Consider the following 11,806-nt stretch of genomic DNA (forward strand, 5'->3'; position numbering starts at 1 on the left):
TGCAGCCCCTGAGGCTGAGATGCAAGACTATGGAACAGATTCTTTTCTACTTGTGCTAATTTTGGTCTGACAATTAACACCAAGAAAACAGAGGTTCTCCACCAGTCAGCACTGTACCATTCATATGTGGAACCATTCATTATGGCAAATGGAGAAATTTTGAATGCTGTGGATAAGTTCATTTGCCTTGGCAGTGTAATTTCTAGGCATGTATACATAGATGATGAGGCTGATAGACATATTGCCAGAGCTAACTCAGTGTTTAAGAGGCTTGAAAAGAAAGTGTGGGAGAGAAGAGATATTAGACTGCCTATGAAAATGAAGGTCCACAGAGCCATTATGCTGACCCCATTGTTGTATGTCTGTGAAACCTGGACAATCTATCAGGGCCATGCCAGAAAATTCAACCACTTCCATTTGAATTGTCTTAAGAAGTTTCTAAACATTAACTGACAAGATAAGGTACCAGATACAGAGGTCAACTAGAATTGAACTGCCAATGTTCTCCTGGTTCTGTTCACTTTACTACGTATCAGTTTGTGTAAATCCAGTTTTTTCTGCAATCATCCTCCTTGTAATTTTTTTAATAGCACAATAATATTTCATTACAATCATGGCTTGTTTAGCCATTCCCCAATTAATGGGCATTCCTTTGATTTACAATTCTTAGCCACCACAAAAAAAGCTGCTATAAATATTTTTGCACAAATAGATCCTTTTCTCTTTTTTTGGATGTTTTTGGGATATAGACCTAGTAGTGTTATTGCTGGATCAAAATATATGCATAGTTTGGTAGTCCTTTCGGCATAGTTCCAAATTGCTATCTAGAATGGTTGGATCAGGTTACAACTCTGCCAACAGTCTATTAGTGTCCCAGTTTTCTGATACCCCAATCCAACATCCAACATTTTCCTTTTCTGTCATATTAGTCATAGGTATGAGGTGGTCCCTCAGAGTTGTCTTAATTTTCATTTCTCTGATCAATAGTGATTTAGAACATTTTTTCATATGGCTATAGATAGTTTGTAATTTTTTTTTTTTTTTTGCTTTTTGGAGGGAGGAAGGCAGGGCAGTTGGGGTTAAGTGACTTACCCAAGGGCACATTGCTAGTAAGTGTTAAGTGTCTGAGGCTGGATTTGAGCATAGGTCCTCTTGACTCCAGGGCAGGTGCTCTATTCACTGCGCCACCTAGCTGCCCCCTACTTTTGATTTCTTTGTCTGGAATCTGCTTGTTCATGTCCTTTGAGCATTTATCAATTGGGGATTGACTTGCATTCTTAAAAATTTGACTCAGTTCTCTATACATTTGAGAAATGAGGTCTTTACCAGAGATAGCTGCAAAAAATTTCTCACAGTTTTCTGCTTTTCTTCTGATTTTAGTTGCATTGGTTTTGTTTGGGAAAAAGCTTATTAAAATTTTTGTATGATCAAAATTATCTATTTTACATTTTGGAATACTCTCTATATCTTCTTTAGTCCTAAATTCTTCCCTTATCCATAAATCTGACAGATAAACAATTCCTTGTTCTCTTTATTTGTTTATAGTATCACCCTTTATGTGTAAATCATGTATCCATTTTGACCTTATCTTGGTATTCAGAAATGTTTATCTATACCTAAGTTTCTGCCATACTTTTTTGGAGTTTTTCCAGCAGTTTTCTTTTAGTTTTTGTTCCAAAAACCTGGATCATTGGGTTTCTCATATGCTAGATTATTATGGTCATTTATTATAATGCAATTTGTACTTAATATATTTCACTGATCCACCACTCTATTTCTTAGCCAATACCAGATTCTTTTGATGATTACCACTTTACAATACAGCTTGAGATTTGGTACAGCCTCATTGTCTTTTGCATTTTTTTCACTGATTTCCTTGATATTCTTGAGTTTTTGTTCTTCTGAATGAATTTTGTCATTATTTTTTCTAGCTATATAAAATAATTTTTGATAGTTTGATTGGTATGGCACCGAATAAATAGATTAATTTAGGTAGAATTGTCATTTTTATTATATTGGTTTCGCCTACATTTGAGCATATGAGCCTACAAGGAGTAATTAATATTTTCCCAATTGTTTAGGTCTGTGCAAAAAGTGTTTTATTCTCATATAGTTCCTGGATTTGTCTTGTCAGGTAGACTCCCAAATATTTATATTGTCTACAGTTATTTTAAATGGAATATCTCTTTCTATCTCTTACTGCTGGACTTTGTTGACAATATATAGAAATGCTGATGATTTATGTGGGTTTATTTTATATCCTGCAACTTTGCTAAAGTTGTTAATAATTTCAAGTAGTTTTTTAGTTGATTCTCTAAGATTTTCTAAGTATAAAATCATATCATCTGTGAAGAGTGGTAATTTTGTTTCCTTGTTGTCTTTTCTAATTCCTTTAGTTTCTCTTATTTCTATAGCTAACATTTCTTTTTTTTTTTTTTAAAACCAATTGGGGTTAAGTAACTTGCCCAAGGTTACACAGTCAGTTTGTGTGTGTGTGTGTGTGTGTGTGTGTATGTGTGTGTGTGTTTGTTAAGTATCCGAGGCCAGAACAGATCCCAGGTGCTCCTGACTCCGGGGCCAGCACTCTTACTGTGCCACCTAGCTGCCCTATAGCTAACATTTCTAGTACAATATAAATAACAGAGGTGATAATGGGCATCTTTGCTTCACCCCTGATTCTCCTGGGAAGGCTTCTAGCTTATCCCCATTACAGATACTCACTGCTGATGGTGTTAGATAAATATTACTTATTTTAAGATAAGCTCTATTTATTCCTATGATCCCTAGTGTTGTTAATAGGAACGGGTGCTGTACTTTGTCAAAGACTTTTTCTTTTTCTTTTTTTTTATTTTTAAGCAATCGGGGTTAAGTAACTTGCTCAAGGTTACATGGCCAGTTATTTCTGGGTGTGGTGCTGAGTGTCTGAGCCCAGGATTTGATCTCCAGATCATCCCAACACTGGAGCTGGTGCTCTTACTCGCTGAGCCACCTGGCCACCCAAAACTATACATGTATGTATGTGTGTATATATATATATATATATATATATATATATATATATATATATATATATATATATATATATATATATATATCAATTGGGGTTAAGTAACTTGCCCAAGGTTACAGGGCCAGTTATTTCTGGGTGTGGTGCTGAGTATCTGTGCCCGAATTTGATCCCCAGGTCATCCCGACACTGGAGCCGGTGCTCTTACTCACTGAGCCACCTGGCCACCCCTTCAAAGACTTTTTCTACATCCATTGAGATAATAATATAATATCTGTTGGTTTTGTTATTGATATGGTCAATTATGCTGATAGTTTTCCTAATATTGAACCAGCCTTCTCTATATATTACTATATTTTCCTTGCTAGCGTTTTGTTTAAAATTTTTTACATCAACATTCATTAGAGAAATTGGTCTGTAGTTTTCTTTCTACATTTTGACTTTTCTTGGTTTGAATGTCAGTAACACCTATGTATCATAAAAAGAATTTGGTAGTACTCTACCTATTTTTCCAACTAGTTTATATAGTTTTGAGATTAATTATTCTTTTGGTAGAATTTGTTTGTGAATCCATCTGACCCTGGGTATCTTTTCTTTTTTTTAATTTTTGATTTCTTTTTTAAAATTTTTTGGTTATTATTAATTTGTTTGTTTAGTTTACAAGATTCAATTCCACAATTCCCTGAGTTTCTAATTTTCTCTTCCTTCTTCCCCTCCCATCCCCCCCCATGATGGCATACAATCAAGTGTAAGATCTGCAAATACTTTCACATTAGACATTAGTCAGGTTATAAAGATGAATTGTATCAGATGCAATGAAAAATGGGAGAGGAAACAAAACCAAACAAGAAAAAGAAAAAGATATGGTAGTTAGCTTCAATCTGGATTCAAACTCAGTTCTTTCTCTGCATGTAAGCATCTCTCTCCATCATGAGTCTTTTGGGCTTGACTTATAACACTGCATTGCTGAGAAGAGTCTAATCTATCAAAGTGGGTCATCACAAATATGTTGTGTCTGTAATTGTGTACAAATTTCTCCTTGCTCTACTCCTCTCACTCAACATCAGTTCATATAAGCTTCTCCAGGTAAATATGAAGTCCATCTACTCTTCGTTTCTTATAGCACAATAGTATTCCATTACATGCATATACCACAACTTGTTCAGCCATTCCCCAATTGATGGGCACTCCCTTAATTTCCAGTTCTTTGCCACCACAAAAAGAGCTGCTATAAATATTTTTGTACATATGGGTCTTCCTCCCATTTCTATGATCTCTTTGGGATACAACCCTAGAAGTGGTATTGCTGGGACAAAGGGTATGAAATTATTTATAGACCTTTGGGCATAATTCCAGATTGCTCTCCAGAAAGGTTGGATCAGTTCACAACTCCACCAGCAATGCATTAATGTTCCAATTTGTCCACATCCTCTCCAGCATTTGTCATTTTCCTGTTTTGTCATCTTAGCCAATCTGACTGGTGAGATGTGGTACCTCAGAGTTGTTTTGATTTGCATTTCTCTAATCAATAGTGATTTAGAGCATTTTTTCATATGCCTATAGATATCTTTAATTTCTTCCTCTGAAAACTGCCTGTTCATATCCTTTGACCATTTATCAATTGGGGAATGACTTGTATTCTTATAAATGTGACTCAATTCTCTGTATATTTTAGAAATGAGTCCTTTATCAGAGACATGCGTTGTAACAATTCTTTCCCAATTTCCCACTTCCCTCTTAATCTTAATTACATTGGCTTTGTCTGTACAGAAACTTTTTAATTTAATGTAATCAAAATTATCCATTTTGCATTTTATAATGCTCCCTAATTCTTGTTTGGTCATAAAGTTTTCCCTTCTCCACAGATCTGACAGGTAAACTATTCCTTGCTTTCCCAGATTGCTTAGAGTATCAAGCTTTATACCTAGATCATGCACCCATTTAGACTTGATTTTGGTATATGTTGTTAGATAATGGTCTATGCCCAGCTTCTGCCATACTATATTCCCATTTTCCCAGCAGTTTTTGTCAAATAATGAGTTCTTATCCCCAAAACTGGGGTCTTTGGGTTTATTAAACAACAGATTACTATACTCATTGACTGCAGAATCTCGTGTGCCCAATCTATTCCATTGATCCACTAATCTATTCCTCAGCCAGTACCAAGTAGTTTTGATGACTGCTGCTTTATAATACAGATTAAAATCTGATATAGGTAGGCCACTTTCCCTAGCATTACTTTTCATTAATTCCCTTGATATTCCGAACCATTTGTTTTTCCAAATGAATTTTGTTACTATTTTTTTCTAGTTCTATAAAGTAGTTTTTTTGGTAAATTGATTGGTATGGCACTAAATATGTAATTTAATTTAGGTAAAATTATCATTTTTATTATATTAGCTCGACCCAGCCATGAGCAATTGATATTTTTCCAATTAGTTAGATATGAGTTTATTTGTGTGAAAAGTGTTTTGTAGTTGTGATCATATAGGTCCTGGGATTGTTTTGGCAGGTAGATTCCCAGATATTTTATAATATTTATAATTACAGTAACTTTAAATGGGATTTCTCTTTCTATCTCTTGCTGTTGGATTTCATTAGAAATATACAGGAATGCCAAGGATTTGTGTAGGTTTATTTTACGTCCTGCAACTTTGCCAAATTTATTTATTGTCTCAAGTAGTTTTTAACTTGATTCTCTAGGATTCTCTAAGTATATCATCATATCATCTGCAAATAGTGATAGCTTGGTCTCTTCTTTTCCTAATTTGATTCCTTTTATTTCTTTTTCTTCTCTAATTGCTACTGCTAACATTTCTAGTACCATAAGTACCAGAATAAGAGGGGTGATAGTGGACACCCTTTTTTCACCCCTGATCTTATTGGAAATGCTTTTAGCTTATCCCCATTACACATAATACTGCTGATGGCTTTAATAGATGGCACCTATTATTTTCAGGAAGATCTATTTATTCCTATACTTTCTAGTGTTTTTAATAGGAATGGATGTTGTATTTTGTCAAAAGCCTTTTCTGCATCTATAATCATGTGGTTTCTGCTAGTTTTATTGTTGATATGATCAATTATATTGATGGTTTTCCTAATATTAAACCATCCTTGTGTTCCTGGAATAAATCCTACCTGATCAAAGTGTATTATTCTTGTGATAAGTTGCTGTAGTCTTTTAGCTAATATTTTATTTAAAATTTTTGCATCTATATTCATGAGGGAAATTGGTCTATAATTTCCTTTCTCTGTTTTATCTCTTCCTGATTTAGGTATCAGTACCATATTTGTGTCATAAAAAGAATTTGGTAGGACTACTTCTTCACTAATTTTCCCAAATATTTTGTTGAGTATTCCAATCAATTGTTCTTTAAATGTTTGATAGAATTCACCAGTAAATCCATCTGGCCCTGGAGATTTTTTCCTAGGGAGTTCACTGATGGCTTGTTCGATTTCTTTTTCTGAGATGGGATTATTTAAGTAATTTACTTCCTCTTCAGTTAATCTGGGCAACTTATAATTTTGTAAATATTCATCTGTCTCACTAAGATTGTCAAATTTATGTACATATAATGTGGCAAAATAATTCCTAATTATTGTTTTAATTTCCTCTTCATTGGAGGTAAATTCACCCTTTTCATTTTTGGTACTTATTTGGTTTTCTTCTTTCTTTTTAAGTAATATTTACTAAGTGTCTATCAATTTTGTTGGTTTTTTCATAAAACCAGCTTTTAGTTTTATTTATTAATTCAATACTTTTCTTAATTTCAGTTTTATTAATCTCTCCTTTGGTTTTCATTTTGTCTAATTTAGTATTTATTTGGGGATTTTCAGTTTGTTCTTTTTCTAGCTCTTTCAGTTGCATGCCCAATTCATTGACCTCCCTTTTCTCTAATTTATTCATGTATGCACTCAGGGATATAAAACTTCCCTTAAGAACTGCTTTTGCTGCATCTCACAAGTTTTGGTATGCTGTCTCATTGTTGTCATTCTCTTGAATGAAGTTACTGATTGTTTTTATAATTTCTTGTTTAACCCACTCATTCTTTAGGATTAAATTGTTTAGTTTCCAATTAGTTTTTAGTCTATCTTTCCATGGCCCTTTATTGCATATGATTTTTATTGCATCATGGTCTGAGAATGATGCATTTAATATTTCTGCCTTTCTGCACTGAATTGTGAGGTTTTTATGCCCTAGTACATGGTTGGTTTTTATGTATGTGCTATGTACCACTGAGAAAAAGTATATTCCTTTTTTACCCCATTAAGTTTTCTCCAGAGATCTATCCTTTTGTTAGATTAATCTAATTCTGAGAGGGAAAGTTGAAGTCCCCTACTAGTATAGTTTTATTATCTGTAACTTCTTCACAAATTTAGATGCTATACCATTTTGGCATATATGTTTAGCACTGATCTGACTTCATTTTCTATGGTACCTTTGAGCAAGATATAGTTTCCTTTGTTTCATTTAATTAGATCTATTTTTGCTTTTGTTTTTGTCTGAGATCATGATTGCTACCCTTGCATTCTTTGACTCATCTGAAGCATAATAGATTCTGCTCCAGCCCCTTACCTTTATCCTATTTGTATCTGTTTCAGATATGTTTCTTGTATACAACATATTGTAGGATTCTGGTTTTTAATCTATTCTGCTATCTGCTTCCATTTTATGGGTGTATTGTTTCAATTTTTGTTTTGCTCTTCGCTTCTGATATATGAGGGCAGGTTTCTTTTGGTATTTTTTTTTTAAGCAATTGGGGTTAAGTAACTTGCTCAAGGTTACATGGCCAGTTATTTCTGGATGTGGTGCTAAATATCTGAGCCTGGATTTGATCCCCAGGTCATCCCGACCCTGGGGCCGGTGCTCTTACTCGCTGAGCCACCTGTCCTCCGCTAAGCTATTGGGGTTAAGTAACTTGCTTAAGGTTACACGACCAGGTGTTTCTGGGTGGGTGCTAAGTGTCTGAGCCCAGATTCGATCCCCAGGTCATCCCGACACAGGGGCTGGTGCTCTTATTCACTGTGCTAACTTGCTGCCCCTCTTTTGGTAATTTCTTGAAAGATGCTGTCCAGGACCTTTTAAAAAATTTTGATCATGGCTTTCAGATAGTCTAATAATTCCTATATCATCTGTCATGGATCTATTTACTAAGTCATTTGTTTTTTCAATGAGAAATTTCATACATTTTTCTATATTTTTACTTTTTTGATTTTGTTTTATAACATATTGGTTTCTCAAAGTGTCATTAGTTTCTACTTGCTCAATTCTAGTTTGTAAGGAATTATTTTCTTCAGTGAGCTTTTGTATGTTTTTTTCTATTTGGCCAGTTCTAATTTTTAGGGAGTTATTTTCCTTGGTAAATTTTTCTTTCCCCGTGTTATTGACTCTTTTTTTCATCTCTCTCTTGCTTTATTCTCCTTTCTTTTCAGAATTTTTCTTCTACTTCTCTAATTTGCTTTATACAATTCTTTTTAGGTTCTTCCAGGAATTCTTTTTGGGTCTAATACCAAATTACATTTTTCTTTGAGGCTTCACATGTAGCCATTTTGACGCTATTGTCCTCTTCCAAGTTGATGCCTTGATCCTCTCTATCACTGCAGTAACTTTCCACATTCCAGATGCATTTTTTCTTCCTTATTTGGTGATTTGGTGTGTTTATGTGAAGTGGGCTCTGGTCTTGCAGTGTCCCAAGCTTGTTGTCCTGGGGCTTTAGGTTTTACTGCTGGCTTTCACTGGGCTCTAGAGCTTAACTGCTTGTTTTCTCTGGAGGGTAGACTTCCCTTTTGGCTTGTATTGGGGTGGGAGTGGGACCTCCCCAGGCATGGGGTTTAGCTGTTGGCCTGCTTCTGGGGTGGGGCCTGCCTCCTGGATTGCTATGGTGATAGAATTTTTCTGGTACCTAGTCCTGGAAGAGGGATCTTGTTGCTGGTCTGCCTCAGGGGTGGGATCCTGTTGCTGGTTGCTATGGAAATAGAGTCTCTTTGCTAGTAGGCCCCAGGGGTGGGGTCTTGCTCTGGGGTCTGGCCAGACCTGGGGTGGGGCTTCACTACTGGTTAGCAATAGTTGCAAGGCCTAACTGGCAGCTTTGTGCTGGGCTGGGGTCACTGGGGTGGAGCCTTGCTGCTCTGCACAGACTCTGCACAGACTCAGTTGCTAGGGGGCTGCTGGTTTACAGGAGGGTGGGGCCTTGCTTGTGGACTGCTTCAGTCTTGGAGCCTTGCTCCAAGCTCCCTGTGAGGCTGCTGCTGCTGCTGCTGCTCTTGGACCTCAATCCTCTCCCATTGCTTTGAGACTGAGCTTTTTGCTGGGCTGGTAAGTGGCTTCCTTGCTCCTAGATCAATTCTGAGGAGATTTTCTAGTTGTTTGGAAGGGAATTTGGGAGGGTTTAGAGGGTTTCTTCTTCACTCTGCCATCTTGGCACTGGAAGTGCATTGAACTATTTTGAAGATTATTACTGGCAAAAGAATAAATTTATAGGGAAGTGAGAGTAGAAGAGGTTGGTTTTATTTTACTACATAATGGAAAAAATGAAGTGTTTTTGGAGAAGAGATAGGTGGATATTTTTCATCCCATTTGTTCATTCTCATGTATACTATATGAAACCCTATATAAATCTATGAGGTTTTACTCTGAATTTTTGTAGAATGTATTTATTTCATCTAGAGCATTTCCATAGTCCATATACCAGTTTATGCTAATTTGTGTTAATGTTATTTTTTATTATTTCCTTAAATTCAAGTTATTAAGTGTGCCAACCATGAAGAGTTAGAAGACATCTGCTTCATTAGCCTCTGGCAATAGCCTGACCCAAAACATAAGCTTTGCACTTTCTGAAGGTCAACTGATTCAGAATCTGTCAGGCTATAGTGGGTAATTATAAAGGCTAAGAACCATCAAGTAAAATGTGCTTCCTCCACTGTGACCATTTCTCTATCTTGTCTTCACTCCCTTTCATCACTCTACCATTCAAAGCTCAAATGACAACTTGAACATCACAAGTGACTTTTTTCTAAAGAAAGAGCAGGTGGATGTTTTATTTAATTTTTATTTTTAAAATGATGGCAAAACAATTGTAGATATCATTCCACCTTTAAAAACGAGTTCTTTTTATTTAACTGTGCTTTCAACAGTTTGCTGAATTATTTCCAAATGATTTTAATTGTTCACTTATTTGTTGGAGAGCAGCTAGATGGGTTGGTATGGGGGTTATGGACCTTTTTCTTTTTCTAAAACACAAGGTACTTACTCAGAAAAGGTTGAAGGTGGAGAGATACGAGAACTGGCTCTGGAATTGAAGGAGCTAGATTTGTATCTTGGATCTGCCAATTATTATCTGTGTGACCAGTAACTGAAAATTTCTGTGCCTCATTTTCCTTGTCAGCAAAGTTAAAGGAGGTTTGGGCCTAGATATTCTCTAAATGGCTTTTCCAGCTCCAGGGGCTATAAGAAATTGCTGGAAGTTCTCTTCATATAGAATATCAGATGGAATTTTATTCCTGTGGGGAAAAATAGATTTCCATATCCAGGAATAATCCTTGAAAGCAATAGTTAAGTTTTCAGATGCTGAATTCCAGAAGGAATTTTCATGACTGGAATCTATGGAGCCAGACAGTGTAGATGCTCAGGGCCTGAGTAAAGCAGACTCATTTGCAGATTTGATAAAAATGTAAATCAGAACATACATTTGTAATTACAATTAAAGCAATCTAAACAGAAGTACACTAAATGTGCTTTAAGCTTTAGTGGTCAGTCTAATAGTAAGTTCTTTTAAATCATTTGTGTGGTCACTTTGCTTTTGCTTAGAAGCAGAGCAGATTATATATCAATGTATAATCTCTTCTTTAGGTGGGGACAAGATGGCTCTGAAACACTGATGAAAACAGTAAATAGTAAGGTAATTGTTGAGGTCAGGGAAACATAAAATGTTGAGGTTTAAGGTTTAGGGGTGCGTGAGACCCCAAAATACCAACACGTTACATCCTGCTGAATGAATTCTACTCAAGTCTTCTCTCAGCCAAAAGCAAAGTTTATTAAAGATTCACCATAATGGGTAGACTTTTAAGGAGCCTAGGTATCTGTGATGCTTGTATTGGACAAGTGGGCCAGAACAATCTGATACAAAATGAGTCTTCCCTAGATAATTCTCAGCCCCTTCATGAAGGCAAGATGGAGCTTATTTACAGAAAGGTTGTGGGAAGATTTAGGGGTGGTCTAGAGGAGGAGTTTGGGGAGGGTCTTCAGTCAAATGAGGTCAGACTCCAGTAATAAGAGATTAAGGGTGGGAAATAGCTAGAGGCTACCTGGAGATGACAGACAATGGAGGGCTAGGCTAGTTTAATGGTAACAGATTTGGACATAGATATTTTGGGTGGATCAAGGGTTGGGTCTAGCTGGACAATGGACAGAAATTTGGGTCTAGCTATAATGAAAGGGTTATGGCCTCAGGCAAATGCCTCATGAGGGAAGATTCAAGGAGAGCTCAACTGGGTTCCCAGAGCCTGTACCTCATGAGTAATGACAAAGCTGAGAAGAGAGCTGTGTTTAAATAGGTATAGGTAAACCTGTATTCAAATCTAGCTTCTGGCATCCTGTTGATCCTTAGCTTTGCGACCAACAGCAAATCATTTAATCTTCCTGAGCCTCTTTCCTCACCAAATGCTGTTTGACATTGAAAGCCCTTCCTACTCTACCCCTTTCCTACCTTTCCAATCTTCTACACATTACTTCCTGAAATGTACCCTTCAATCCAATGATTCTAGTCCTCTGGCTACTCTGTGAACAAGATACTCCAT

This window comes from Petaurus breviceps, unplaced genomic scaffold (genome assembly GCF_028583685.1).
Source record: "Petaurus breviceps papuanus isolate PSGF00001 unplaced genomic scaffold, PetGlider_PUasm1.0 91133, whole genome shotgun sequence".
Taxonomy (NCBI): Eukaryota; Metazoa; Chordata; class Mammalia; order Diprotodontia; family Petauridae; genus Petaurus; species Petaurus breviceps.